The sequence below is a fragment of the Vulpes vulpes genome, chromosome 9 (assembly GCF_048418805.1).
Source record: "Vulpes vulpes isolate BD-2025 chromosome 9, VulVul3, whole genome shotgun sequence".
NCBI classification, from domain to species: domain Eukaryota; kingdom Metazoa; phylum Chordata; class Mammalia; order Carnivora; family Canidae; genus Vulpes; species Vulpes vulpes.
In genome coordinates this window covers 40,600,551-40,614,674 of record NC_132788.1, presented here as the reverse complement: position 1 = coordinate 40,614,674, position 14,124 = coordinate 40,600,551, and the positions used below count along the sequence as shown (strand labels likewise).

General features: G+C 37.7%; 1 protein-coding gene across 4 annotated transcripts in view; it reads left to right on the top strand.

The window, feature by feature from the left end:
* LNX2 (ligand of numb-protein X 2) overlaps positions 1–14,124 on the top strand; it is a 78,786-nt gene that overhangs the window by 26,620 nt on the left and 38,042 nt on the right. For 2 of the 4 annotated variants that reach the window (XM_072719879.1, XM_072719880.1), the window contains exon 2: positions 5,675–5,752. The exons of 1 other annotated variant lie outside the window; for it this stretch is intronic. The gene's annotated coding sequence lies outside the window, so the exon portion shown is untranslated. Of the gene's footprint in view, positions 1–5,674; positions 5,753–7,690; positions 7,900–14,124 lie in introns of all 4 variants that reach the window. One more of the 4 variants, XM_072719881.1, reaches the window with a different exon arrangement.

Sequence of the window (14,124 nt, the reverse complement as noted above, 5' to 3'; positions counted from 1 at the left end):
TCTTTTATTTTCTTTCTTTCCCTTCTTCGTTTATCAGTTTCACACACTGTTTTGTTCATTTAAAGAGGATGTGTTACTTCTTAAATAAACAAATGAGCTTGATTTTTATCATACAAGTAGTACATGGCCATTTTAGAAAACTTTGAAAATATAGGTAAGCATAAGAAGAAAGTTGTCACCTGGGATCCCCATCCCAGTTAGTACTGCTTTTAATGTTCTGTATGTTTTAAGTTAAAGAACAAATATATTAAGTCTAAAGTAGCTATTTTTTATTAGACTAGTTGGCCAATGATTTATAATTCACTGATGTAAATTAGTATAATAGATAGCTTAAAATGTTTTAAGTGAATATCTTTAAATGATAAACATATTTAGTCTCAACACCCCCCACCCCTGCCAAAAAAAGAAAGGCAATTGCCTAGGCAGATGGTAGTTAGAAAATGATAGTGTTTGAGAGAAAATATTTTTAAAATCAATAATTAACTTATATTAACTCCTTTTCTATCAGAAGTTAATAGACTCAGTAATATCTTTTTCATTCCTCATTTAACTTTGAAATTTGGTATTAGAAGTCTGGGGCATTTGTAAATTATATGGTATAAAGACTGACTCATCTAACTGCCCTTTTCAATTATTAAGCACACTAAAGCTAATATTTGCTGTTTACATTTGAGTAGTTAATAACATTTCATCTACTTTAAAAATAGTATACCTATCCTTAATATAATTTTATTAAGCCTGACTACAAGTTGTTATATGATTAAATAATATTTTATATATCGTGCATTTCACTCCCACATATATATAATACATATATCACAACACAACACTTTTCATGTGTATTACTGTACTTCTCCAACCACTGCAAAAATATAGATAAAAGGACACGGTCATGGGACACCTGGGTGACTCAGTGGTTGAGCATCTGCCTTCGGCTCAGGACGTGATCCTGCGGTCCTGGGATCGAGTCCCACATCAGGCTTCCTGCATGGAGCCTGCTTCTCCCTCTACCTGTGTCTCTACCTCTCTCTCTGTGTCTCTCATGAATAAGTAAAATCTTTAAAAAAAAAAAAAAAAAGAAGGACACAGTCATCATCCAGAAGAGTAATAACCATATGGTAGTGAACTGTTTATACCATATGTTAAGATGTACTTAATAAGAATTATAAGTATAAGATATTGGTAACTACCTTATAATTGCCTAATTATTCATGTGAATTCATTTAAATTAAAAGGAAAGTATGATTTCAGGTTTCTCTATTTCTTAAGTAAAATAACTAGGAAATAGGGATATTTTTCATATTCCCTAAACTACTTTTCCTATTGGTCAGAACACTATAAGCATGCTTAAAAGTGAAGAAGCATTCCTAAGGTGTTGTGATGAACTCTGAATATATTTAGTACATCAAGGGAAATGATATAAGCCTCCATAATTGTGGAAAAGTTGTTGTTCTGCCTGTTTTGTATTAGCTTGTCGACATCTATCCTGATTTATGGTTTTCCTTTCTGAAAGTGTTAAGATTTATGTATATGTATATGGAATTGTTCATAGATTTCTTCAGATTTAATTAGATAGCTTCTAGAAACAGAATAAGTGGGCAGCCCCGGTGGCGCAGCGGTTTAGTGCCGCCTGCAGCCCAGAGCGTGATCCTGGAGACCCTGGATCGATCCCACGTCGGGCTCTCTGCGTGGAGCCTGCTTCTCCCTCTGCCTGTGTCTCTGCCTCTCTCTCTCTATGTCTCTATGAATAAATAAATAAAATCTTTAAAAAAAAATAGAAACAGAGTAAGTTCTCGTATTGGACTACTAAACAACAGATATTTTAAAGTAAAAAATTCTAACTCCACTGTCAAATAAATTTGAAGAAAGAAGCAACAATATAAAACATTGAAGTAGAAAATGACTATGTCAGATAGGAGTGTGTGTGTGTGTACATACATAATTCTAAATTTTCTAGAGGTTTTTTTTCTACAAGACCATTAAGTGTCTGTGGGTGTGTTACTTAGGACTTGGATATAGGAACCATTCATTATAGATTTTATCCTACAGGACAAAAAAATCACAATATTTAAGAACAAGTTCAAGAACTGTCAGTCTTTGAGAAATTGAGCAAGTATCTACATCCCATATTTAAGAATAGGTGTTCTACAAAAAATGTTCCAGAAGTAAATAACCCTATTCTATAGTATGATTTATGATTTGATTTTTTTTCTTTTCCCCATAATTCCTCTCCATAAATTGTATCTGAAAATGGCAAATCTCATAGGTAAAAAACATTTTTAAATAATTTATTTATTTGAGAGAGAAGGCGTGCAAGTACGGGGAAGGGCAGAGGGAGAGAGAGGGAGAGTCTCAAGCAGACTCCCTGCTGAGCATGGAGCCCCACAGAGAGCTTGAACTCAGAACCCTAAGATCACAACCTGAGCCGAAACCGAGAACCCAACACTTAACCAACTGTGCCACCCAGGCACCCCTCTTAGGTAAAATTTATAGGTAAAACCTGTAAATTTGTAAAGTGTAAAATGTTATAAAGATAAGTTGTGGAGATGCATTGTGATGGCATCGTGGCAAACACCATCAAAGGCTATACATACGTATATATATATATGTATGTATGTGTATATATATATGTATGTATATATATGTATGTATATGTGTGTGTGTGTGTATATGTAGTCCAGAGAAGATATATGTACATGTATATAAAATTCGGAGTGAGAGACTCCCTAAACAAATGAAAATCTGCTCCCTTACACCTGATCGGTTTGGCAGTTATATTTTATATGATACCTTAAAATGGCATTTTGGTTTCTGAATGACCCACTTACATGTTTGGATAGAGTGATTTAGTTCACTGGAACCAACCATTCTTGAGTAAATAAATCCAGTTGAGTTTTTACATTGGCAGAATTATAATGCAGCTCTGGTAACTGTGCTGGGTCACTCTTGAGATTGGCTAGAATCCCTGACCAATCTGAGCACCTTTTACTCCCATCAAGTACGCTCATTTAGAATTTAGAAAGCCACCTTGAATGGTGAAATACCAGACGTGAAAAAGACTAATGAGCACCATAACTATTTGTGTCCAGTTTGCTTCACTTGAGTTCTTCCAAGCCTCACTAAGCCTGGCTCCTGGTTCCAAGTTCCTAATAAATTTGGGTATGTAAATGCCCAGGCTAGAGCAGATTAGCAACAACAAACTATGAGTGTGTGTGTGTGTGTGTGTGTGTGTGTGTGTGTGTGAGAGAGAGAGAGAGAGAGAGAGAGAGAGAAAGAGAGAAACAGATGACAAGCATTAAGGGAGATGGCAGAAAAACTAATAAGTTGACTCAATTGTAATACTTTTATGTGGAAGAATCATGAATATAGAATAATAATCCTTGGATAAAAATTTATGGTTAGTATTTTCTATTTAAGAAGATAAGGAAGTATGTAACAGGGAAGAGATGTAGGAAATTGCTGGGAAGAGTGATGGGAGTGTGATGTTGAGGGTACAGAGAGACAGAGTAGGTGAAAAGAGGGGGAAGTAAGGGAGAAAAAGGGAGGAGAGACCCAGGAAGATACTGTCAGAGGAGAGTGATAAACCAGTCCCTGGAAACCTAGTGGAATGAGGTCTGTCTTCAGTGAGTGGTTTGAAGCAGCATCTGGCTAGAACACAGGGTCTGGAGGCTTGGGGTAGGAATAAGAATCAGACATAACCTGTAAAGATATCAGGTTTTTCTTCTATAAACAGATTTTTTTTTTTTTTCTGGAGGGAAATGGTAGAATCATAGTTGTTTATCATGGCATCATCTTTTGTGATGGTGAGGTGAAACGAGAGACAGGTAATCAAGGAGTAACAGGAACCTGATTTAGAACAGAGGCAGCAGGAATAAAAAGAATCCAGAGAGCTAGAATCCAGATTTGGTGAGGCAGGTGAAAGCAGAGGACTCATTTGTTCATTCATTTTCTCTCTCAGTCTAGAGATTGTTATTAACCACGTGCTGTCTCAGGCATGCTACAAGATGCTGGGCCTCTGAATGTAAGACATGCTACCTGGCTTTTAAGGGATGCCCAGTAGGGAAGACATCCAAGCGAGTGATTTCTCAACTACAGCAGTGAAGGGCATAATGAAATAATAATAAAATGGTGGCTCAAGGGACAGAACGAGTGATTTTTGGGGGGCAGATGAGAAACAGCTTTGTAGCAGAGAGTTCACTTGAGCTGGCCTTTATATGGACAGGGGATCTGCAGATCAAGGTTGGAGATGACATTCCAAGCAAAGGGAATAGCATGCTGAGGTCAGGAAGTTGTAAGTAGGTTGGCATAGCCAAAGGGTGGAATGTGTAGAATTGTGTCAGGAAATGAAACTAAAGGAGCCAGATCTGGAAGGTTTAAGTGCCAGGCTGAAGAATTTGGCTTTCCTTTCGTAAAAGCAATTGGGGACTGCAGAAAAATGTGAAGAAAATAACACCACTGTTCTGAAGATGCTGGTGTTGTACAGGGTAGCTAGGAAAGGAAGAGCATAATGGGAAACCCTTTTGAGTGATGGCTAAAAGAATAGGTGCTACAAATAACTGCAGCCTAATTTGGGAGCAGTGGTGAGATGGAGGTTAGAGGACACACAAGCAACATGTTCTGGAGGGGGAGTCAGTGGGAACTTGGTGACTGGGTGTTGAATATAAGGCAGAGAGTGAGAAAGAAACAGGATTCTCTGGTTCTAGTTACAGGGTGCTGGGAGTCTAGAAGTGCCATTAGGAAGTGCTGTAATAGGATCATTTAGAGGGAAATAATGACATGGTTTTTGAATGTAAGTATGAGTCAGATATATGGGAACTGGGACAATTATCTAATAACTATTGGGAGAAAAAGGTAGATGTTTTCTCATATTACATACTGACCAGAACAATGTGATAATTATTGTATTAAAAACTATACAAATAAAGAAAATGGAGGCGCACATCTTTATCATCCTGTTATAGAAGAGCAGAGTAGTGGAAGAATTTTTGAAGGGACAAATGAATGTATTCATGAAAATGGACAACTTCTTTATGTTGGTGGACACACAGGTACACAGGATGCCTGGGGAAAAATACAATCTGATAAAGATCTTTCATACTTAATATATTAAGCTCATGTCAAGAAAAATGCTGTAATTCAAAGGAAAAAAAAATGAGCCAAGGATATAGAGGCACTCATAAAAGACATAAGGATAGTAATCATATAAAGTTAGAGTCAGATGCAAATTAAAGGAAAAATTTAGTATTACACTTGTGTTTTCAGTGGTCAGGTTTATAAATGTTAAAAAGAATAAAATTAACCAGGATTAGAACCTGGGAGAAGTTAGCATGTATACCCATTGCTTATAGGAGTTAGAATTTTGTTCATCATTTTGGAGGGCATTTTGATGGTGAGTAGGATGAGAACCAGAGTGGGTATAATTTAAGTCCAGGGAGCAAGGAGTTTTAAGGAGAGAAATTAGTTAAGGGCAGGGAAGTAAAACCAGCTGGAACTGAGAAGTGGCCATGAGATTTAGCAGTTAGATACTTCTGGCCATGACAGAACCAACCTGGGGCTGATGAACATGGAAGCCCTTTGGGTAAGGAATTGGAGACTACACCTATGATCTTATATTTCAGAAATAAGGGGGAAAGGGTAATAATTGCAGACAAATCTTTTGTTTTCATTTTTAAAGCTGTCAAGACATGAACTTCATGTGGAGCGGAAAGAGAGGTTGAAGAAATATGAGGAACATGACAGAGGTTGCCAAAAGGTATGGGACACTGAGCCCAGGTCGGGGAGGGGACTCACCTTCATATGGGGAAGGGGGATATTTGTTGGAAGAAGAAAAGAATTAAGGATGCATATAAATACAATAATAAACTTATACATACACACGGAGGTAAAAAGTGTTTTGTTAAAGGGGTGGGGTGCTATCACCTCTGATAGTCTCACTTCTCCCAGAATTCAAGACCTTTTCCATATAGCATAATTTCTCAGAAGAATTGTCTGTGCTCTAATGCCTCTTTTCCAGTTCTCTCTTGAACTCTTTCCAGGAAGCTTTGCTCTCATTTCACCAAAACTCTGTATCAAGGTCACTGGTGAATTCCATGTTGCTGAATCCAAGGCTTATTTCTCAGTCCTAATCTTATTTTACTTGCCTGCAGGATTTGACAGTCAGTTTGTCCCTCCTTCTTGAAGCACTTTATTTGGTTTCTGCACACCGTACTCCTAATTTTCTTCCTACCACAGTGTCTATTCCACCTCAGCTTGCTTCCTCCTTATCTCACACAGACTTTGTAATGTTGGACTGTCCCAAGGCTTGGTCCCCTGACCACTCTTCTGCTTACACTTATCCACTTCCTTTGGTGATTTTTTCCTTTCGACACACTGATGCTTCTTAAATGTATACCACTAGTTCAGTCCTGTCCCTTAAACTGGGATGGGATATGTAGCTGTCTGCAGAGTCTCACTTGGAAATCTGATAAACCATTTTGACCATAAGATGTCCAAACTTGAGCAGAGCCATTAAACCTACTCTCTGATAGATTTTTACATCTCAGTTATGTTAATTCTATTTTTCCAGTTTAAACCAGAAACCATGTGTCATCCATGACTTCCACCTACCCCCTGCTCCCATCAGCCCATGCACACATTTTCCTCAGCAGCGGATCATATTGGTTTGTCTTCAAAATACATCCAGAATTGAATCTCCTCTTGTGATCTCAGCCATATCCACCTGGTTCTTTTCAACTGTCTTCTCTTGCTTAGCCTATTATAGTAGGCTCCTAATTGCTTCTGCCTTTGGCCCCTTCACCGTGTTCTCAGCTCAGCAGCCACAGTGATCCTGTGAAGTACCTTCAGAGTAAAAGCCAAAGTTCTAAAGCCCTGCAAGATTTAGTTAGCCACAGTGACCTGTTCTTTTTTCTCTGCTTTTTCATTTCTTCCACACTGGCCTCTTCTCTGTTTAGTGAACGCACCAGGTACCTTCTCTCCCCTGGGCCTTTATACTTATTGTCCTTGTTTGTAACAAACATTTTTATGCCAGATACCTGTGTGGCTTCCTAGTTACTTACTTTTGGTTTTCACTGAAGTGCCCTTTCGCAGTGAGTGTTTTCCCGTTCACCCCACTTAAAAAGCTGCCTTTCTGCCAGTACTGACTTCCCTGTTGTACTCTCTTTTTCCTTCCAGCTGTGTAATGATTTTAGCTTCACAGTAATCCTTTGTAAGAAAGAAACCATTGTTACACGCAAGAAAGTTGAGACTTATAGGTGTTTAGGTGCCGTGCACATCACGGTGTCACCATTGTTAGTAAGTAGCAGGGCCAAATTTTGAACCCAGGTCTCAAACTCTACAACCACTAACTCCAGGGGCTCTTTCGATGCTTTTCACTCCCTTGGCTAATTGAGAGTTAGTGGAGGAGTTGTGACTCACAATCATTGAAACTAGAGATTTCTGAAAAGGCCTTAAAATTAAGAATTTATCAATCACTTGAGAACAAATGTTTTCTGTTTGCACTGTGCAAGAAGTTAAATGTTTGGAAGTTTTCATCCTTTAGGAGAAAACAGATGATTTAATTTATTAAAATCAGAACCCTTGCCTTTGAATGTAATAAAAGCATTTAAATACTATCCAGCAGGTAAACATCTGCAATAAAACCGAACCAGTGAAAACTGTATTTCCCTCTCACCACCCACCCTGCATCCTTTAGGTGTATGTAACACTTAGAATTTGCGACACTCTTTGAGACATTAAAAATTGCCCCAACTCAGCTGGCTGATGAGGAGTGCTGTTGGGAAGAGCCCACGTGCTGCTGGAGCCTGTCTTTCCTGGAATAAAGTTCTTGCACAGAGGTCTTTAATTATTGGCAGAGGCTTGTCTGGATACTTAGCTGTCTAGACATGTTTAGCATTCCATATGGTATGTTTCTTTTTTGAAATAGTTTTTTATCAATTCTATTTTTAAATTACTCTAAGGTAATATAATTTAGTATGACTTCTAAAAATACAACTTTGTATCACTATCTGAATCTATAAGACATGGGAAGGTAATGCAGTTTGGTTTTTGGCCTTTATCCTTTTGCATTTAAAAAAGTTTTTAATCGTAGTTTAGTGGTTCAAAATTAGGAGGACATTTCAGATTGGTTATTTCTCTGCTCACCAAAATTTAACTTCCATTTTATAGAATATTTAATATCTCGAAGTTAATAAAAAACAATAACAAATGTTGAGACCAACAGGTAAATATGATATATCACACTGAGTATTATCTATAAAAAGACAGAATCATAAGAATTTTAGAGCTACACTTAACTCTGTATGTAAGAGAGAGAGATCAAATAGTATTTAGGCAAACTGATAGTTTATACACAGGAAGCCAAAGAGAATATATATGATATACTAGCATATAGTAGACATTGGATAAGCATTTGATGAATGAAAGGATTAATTGTATAGTGACCTAGTTACCCAGCTGGCTAGAGCTTAGAGCCTAAGTTTCATAGCTTCTAGCATTTTTTGCTTAGCTTACTAATTTTCTAGATTATGAAATATGGTACATGTTACTACAAGTAGCAGCTTAAGAATTTTAAAATGGTTTTTCAAACACCATAAGAAGGAATAGACAAATAGCTAAGTGTGCTGAATTACAGTTTTATGTAGAAAAATGAGAGAATTATGTATGTGGAATTGTTGGAAACTGCTCTTCGGTAGTTTTCTTAGTGACATGCAATAGGAAATAAGTTTTGATTAAGAATAGAATTTATAGGGGATCCCTGGGTGGCGCAGCGGTTTAGCGCCTGCGTTTGGCCCAGGGCGTGATCCTGGAGACCCGGGATCGGGTCCCACGTCGGGCTCCGGGTGCATGGAGCCTGCTTCTCCTCTGCCTGTGTCTCTGCCTCTCTCTCTCTCTCTCTCTCTCTCTCTCTGTGTGTGTGTGTGACTATCATAAATAAATAAAAATTAATTAAAAAAAGCCTTTAAAAAAGAATAGAATTTATATAAGACTGTCATCTAGCATGCTAAGTATTTCTATACAGCTCATAAATACCCGGACATGATTCTTCCAGTAGGAAAAGACTCTGAGGAAAGAACTTTATTCCAGGAAAGACAGACTCCTCCAGTATAGCTCATCTCAACATTTTACCTTTTTTCAGTTTTTGTCTTTTTTAAAAGTAGTGCTGGTTATTGACTGGTACTTCTTGTGAAAAAGGGATATGAGAACCCTTCAGTGCTCTCTATCAGTTGTTCTAAAGTGTGACCCAGCTTCCTTTATTCTCTTCTATTGGGACCACACAGTCAAAACTGTTTCCCCAGTAATCCTAAGACATTATCTGCCTTCTCATTGCCACTCTCTCATGAGTGCCCAGTGGAGTTTCCAGAGAATACATGTGATCTCACAAGATTGAAAACAGAAAGATTTGAAACTCCAGTTTTGCAAAGATGTAAAACAATGGCCTCATCTCACTGTATTTTTTATTTTGGAAATAGAAATGTAATTTTTCATAAAACCCTTAGCATGTGATGGGTTTATTGTTTTACTAACAAATGAATATGTAAACATTTTAATCAATTACATTGTCATTTCAAGAATGTTATCTAAATGGAATAGTGTAGTATGTAGCCTTTTAGGATTGGCTTTTTTTTACTGAGCATAATTCTCTGGAGATTCATCCAGGTTGTTGTGTGCAATAATGATCATTCATTTTTTTTTTTTAAGACTTTCTTTTTTATTTGAGAGAGAAAAAGAGAGCACAGGCAGGAGGGAGGAGCAGGCTCCCCACTGAGCAGGGAGCCTGATGTGGGGTGCAATCCCAGGACCCAGGGATCATGACTTGAGCCACCCAGGCACCCAATCATTCATTCTTTATTGCTAAGTTCTACTCTAGTACAGATATACCATGGTTTGTTTATCCATTCACTTGTTGAAAATCATCTGGGTTGTTTCTAGTTTGGGATCATTGCAAATAAAGCTGTACACATTTAGTGTGACATAAGTTTTCACTTCTCTGGAATATATATCCAGGAGTGCAGTAGCTGAATTTTATGGTAGTTGCTTGTTAATTTTTTAAGAAACTGCCGGACTTGTCCACAGTGGATAAAAGGATCCTTAAGTGTAAAAGTTTGACATCTACTTCTGTATACGAAGGCACTATCCAAAGCTGATGTGTGACATATGCAATAAGAGAGTTTTCTTGTATTGATATCAACAAGTAAAAAAATAACTTTTTCAATTCTCAGACTTTTGAAGACTAGAGGAAGTTATGTCTTACTTTTCGTAATCATAGAGCAGGTTCCAATATATCAACTGCTTTACAGTGCCATAAATTGTAAGGTTTTCTCCTATATGTTTATATAGTGATGTTATACATTTCAGGACACTTAAAACATTTCAGGCTCAAATATGAGCCTGAGAACAAAATTTTTTTAGTGCATAATATCTGCCAAGAACAAGGAATACTAAAAAATAAAGAAGATGCTATCTTTAACCTCAAAGAGCTGAGAAGACAGATAAGCAAGAAGGCACATGTAGTAATTGCTGAGAGGAAGGTATGTGTAAAGAGCAGCAAGAGCATAAGGAAGAGAGATGCATCCAAGAGCAGGAGGGAGGCTGATGAGTTCTACAGAGCAAGTAGAGTTTGAGTAGGAATTTGCTAGGAGGACATGTGAGGAGAAAGTAGCCTGAGACCTGGTATTGATGAATCAAAGGAATCTTAGGGGTTTCCCATCTAACCATACTTTTGTGGGAATCCTTAGCTCATGGTCTTTTTTTCCTGGGCTGGATCTTCAGTGTTAGGAACCATGAGGACTCTTTCAGTCTGAATTAAAAGCAGCCTGAAGAGGGGTGCTTGGGTGGCACAGTTGGTTAAGCAGTCAACTTGGTTTGGGCTCAGGTTATGGTCTTAGGGTGGTGAGATTGAACCCCTAGTCAGGCTCTACATTCAGCAGGGAAGTCTGCTTGAGATTCAGAGTCTCTCACCTTGTCTCTCTGCTCCTCCCTCTGTTTGCTTGCATGTGCCCTCTGTCTCTCTCTATAAAATAAATAAATCTTAAAAAAAAAAACCTCAAGAGAAATGATCTAAATAATATGTAGTTTTGGAGTTTGCAAATTAACTATGAAAAAACATAGCTCTTCCTGAGAGTCTCTATGAACACCAGGATATTCTTGTCTCATAAACCAGGAAGAGCAAGCCTGTTACTCATAACTACAGGTAGGTAGAAAACAGTGTCTTCTTACTCCTTTTCCATTGAATGGGCTGTTTTTCAAGATATTACATAAAATGTGTTGTAAGGGGCACCTGGGTGGCTCAGATGGTTAAGCATCAGGTCATGATTTCTGGGTCCTTGGGATCCAGCCCTGTGACAGGCTTCCTACTCAGCAGGGAGTCTGCGTCTCTCCCTCTGCCTCTCTCCTCCCCCAACCCCCCCCCCCCCCCCCCGCCCAATTTGTGCTTGCTTGCTTACTTGCTTTATCTCCCTCTCAAGTGAATAAATAAAATCTAAAAATAAATAAAAAACAATAAAATATGTTACAATGTTCTTAGCCAATTTAATAGCTTCCATCTCTTTACTATTCCTGGAATATTAGCTAAACAGATAATGTAGCTTGTGAAGATACACATTATATACTACATTTTATCTTTATATTATGAAAAATATTTAAGAATATTATTTAACTTGTATTTTAATATTTCAGATTGTGGTCATAAAAATATCTGAAATCAAAATTATATATAAACATGGACATATCCTACAAGCATAAATGTACTTCTGACCACCTGTATGTAGTAGTAAGAGTGCCCAAGTAAATCGTCACCCATGCAGTCATTCAGCACTTACTGAGCTTCTCTGTGGGAGGTCCAGCTCTTAAGAAGCTCACAGTTTAATATGAGAAATAGTAAGGTGTTGCAGTAGACTTGCACACCAAGAAGGAATGAAATAATTTGCCTGGGTTGGGAATAGAGAGGACAGGATTAGGGGTTGGAGAGACAGGATCGGGTTGCCTTTGTCCTTACAAAATTCATACAACTAAGGCTTTCATGAAATACCTCTCCTCTTTCTTATGATTACTTAATTTACTACTGGGTTATTTTGAAGCAAGAAAGAACTAGATTTATCTTCCTTATCTCTTACCAAGTAATTATAAGTTGTTTGACTTTGTGCAAATCATAACATCTGTCTGAACTTTTGTTTCTTTATCTTTAATAATAATAATAATAGCTAATACTTATAATAGCACCTATTATGTGCCAAGCACTATTTTATACACACATTCATTTATTCTTTATATCAACCCTTTGAAACAGACACTATTATTACCCCATTTTACATATGAGAAGGAAACAGACACAGAGACATTTAGTAAGGTCACAAAGCTAGTAAGTGATGCAGCAAGTATTTGAACCCTCACAGACTGGCTGCAGGGTATGTGCTTTTAACTACTTATGCTATACTTTAATCAGTATTTAAATGCACATGCTAGTGATCTGCACATGATAATTCTTCACTTAATGTTTGTTTCATGGTAAGAGAGGTATTTTGGGGGTGGAAGATAATGCAGTTGTTATTTGGTATTTTAAATGGGAACATGTTATTTTTCCTCATGAAAAGACTTTGTGATAAAATGAAAATAGCTAAAAGTTATTTAGAGATTTAAAAAATAGCTAAAAACATAATAGTCTTAAGAGAAATGCTTTCTTAGTCATTATGTGGGAGGCTAGAATTGCAGCATATTTTCTTGAAGAAAAGAAAAATTAGAATAAACAGAAAGAAGAGCAAAGGATATGTGAGTTTTCTTGCTAATTGAGTAGGGAATAAGAGTCTATTGACATTCTGTATTAAAATACCTTAGTCTGTCTCTCTGGGATAAATGATGTTTCTCTCCTTAATCTCATACTGTGCACTGACGTTTAAAAAGTTATGATGCCCAGGGGTAAAGAACAAGCATCATGACTTACAAAATACAAGAAGCATTTGCTCTCTTAATTTTGGTACTGATAGGAGTTTAGACTGCGGGCCACTGCTGTTGTTATTTTATTAAGTAGTTTTTAAAAACCGTTTATCCAAAGGTCAGCCATCCCATCTGAATCCTGCCCCATCCTGCTCATAATTTATGGCAGTTCTTGTTAACTTTGTTAAAATGTTAATATTGTTTTTCTAACAAATACTCCCAAATAAATAAAAGAATAAATACATCTGTGTGATGAGAGGAGAATATTCTCATTGGATAAGGGAAAGGAAGGAAACTGAGTGGGGGAAAATATAGAGGAAGACAAACCATGAGAGACTGCTAATCTGGGAAACAAACAAAGGGTTGCAGAAGGGGAGGAGAGTGGAGGGATGGGGTAACTGGATGACTTGCACTAAGGAGGGCACTTGATGGGATGAACACTGGGTGTTATATGTTGGCAAATTGAATTTAAATAAAATATTTTTTAAAAAAGAAACAAATATTGGTAGCATTAACATGGTGTCCTACCCTCTCCATTCTTGTGGCAGGGAGACCCAAGTTTGATGATTGCCTCACCCTGAGGACATTGTGCCTTGGATATTTTGACCTGCTGCATACTCCCTGAGTGTGCCATGTGAAGCCGCTGAGACTGGGCAGAGGGGCCCTTGTCTGGTCCCCTCTGGCTGACATGTCATGTCACAACTCAGCAGTCAATGTTTTTCCCCTTTTGAAAGCCTTTGCCACTATAAAGCCAAATTCAAGTTAGATGCCAGTTCTCATCTTTCTCTGTATTCACATAATAGCATCCTGCGTATTGCTTTCTTAGAGTACATTGAATTTTAATGGGTTTTCTTTACTGTCCATTTACTACCTCTCCTGTCTCCTTGTTCAATGTTTAGCACATACTAGAGACTGTTAATATTTACAGGAGAGTGAATATAGACAGCTGCTGCCTTTGGAGTTGATTTTTAACCCCCTGCTACCCCTGGGGGGCCCAGGGGAGCATTCCTTACTAGCCTTGTGCTAAACTGGAGAGGCTGTTTTGAGGGTCTTATGGTTGGAGAGCTGACAGACAAACACACACACAAATTGCACACAATTGCTGCTTCAAGTAAGCAAGAACAGATCAAAGTGTGGAATAATATGAGGTGGAATTGTGATTTATAACACGTCAATTTAATTAAATTACAGTGGGCT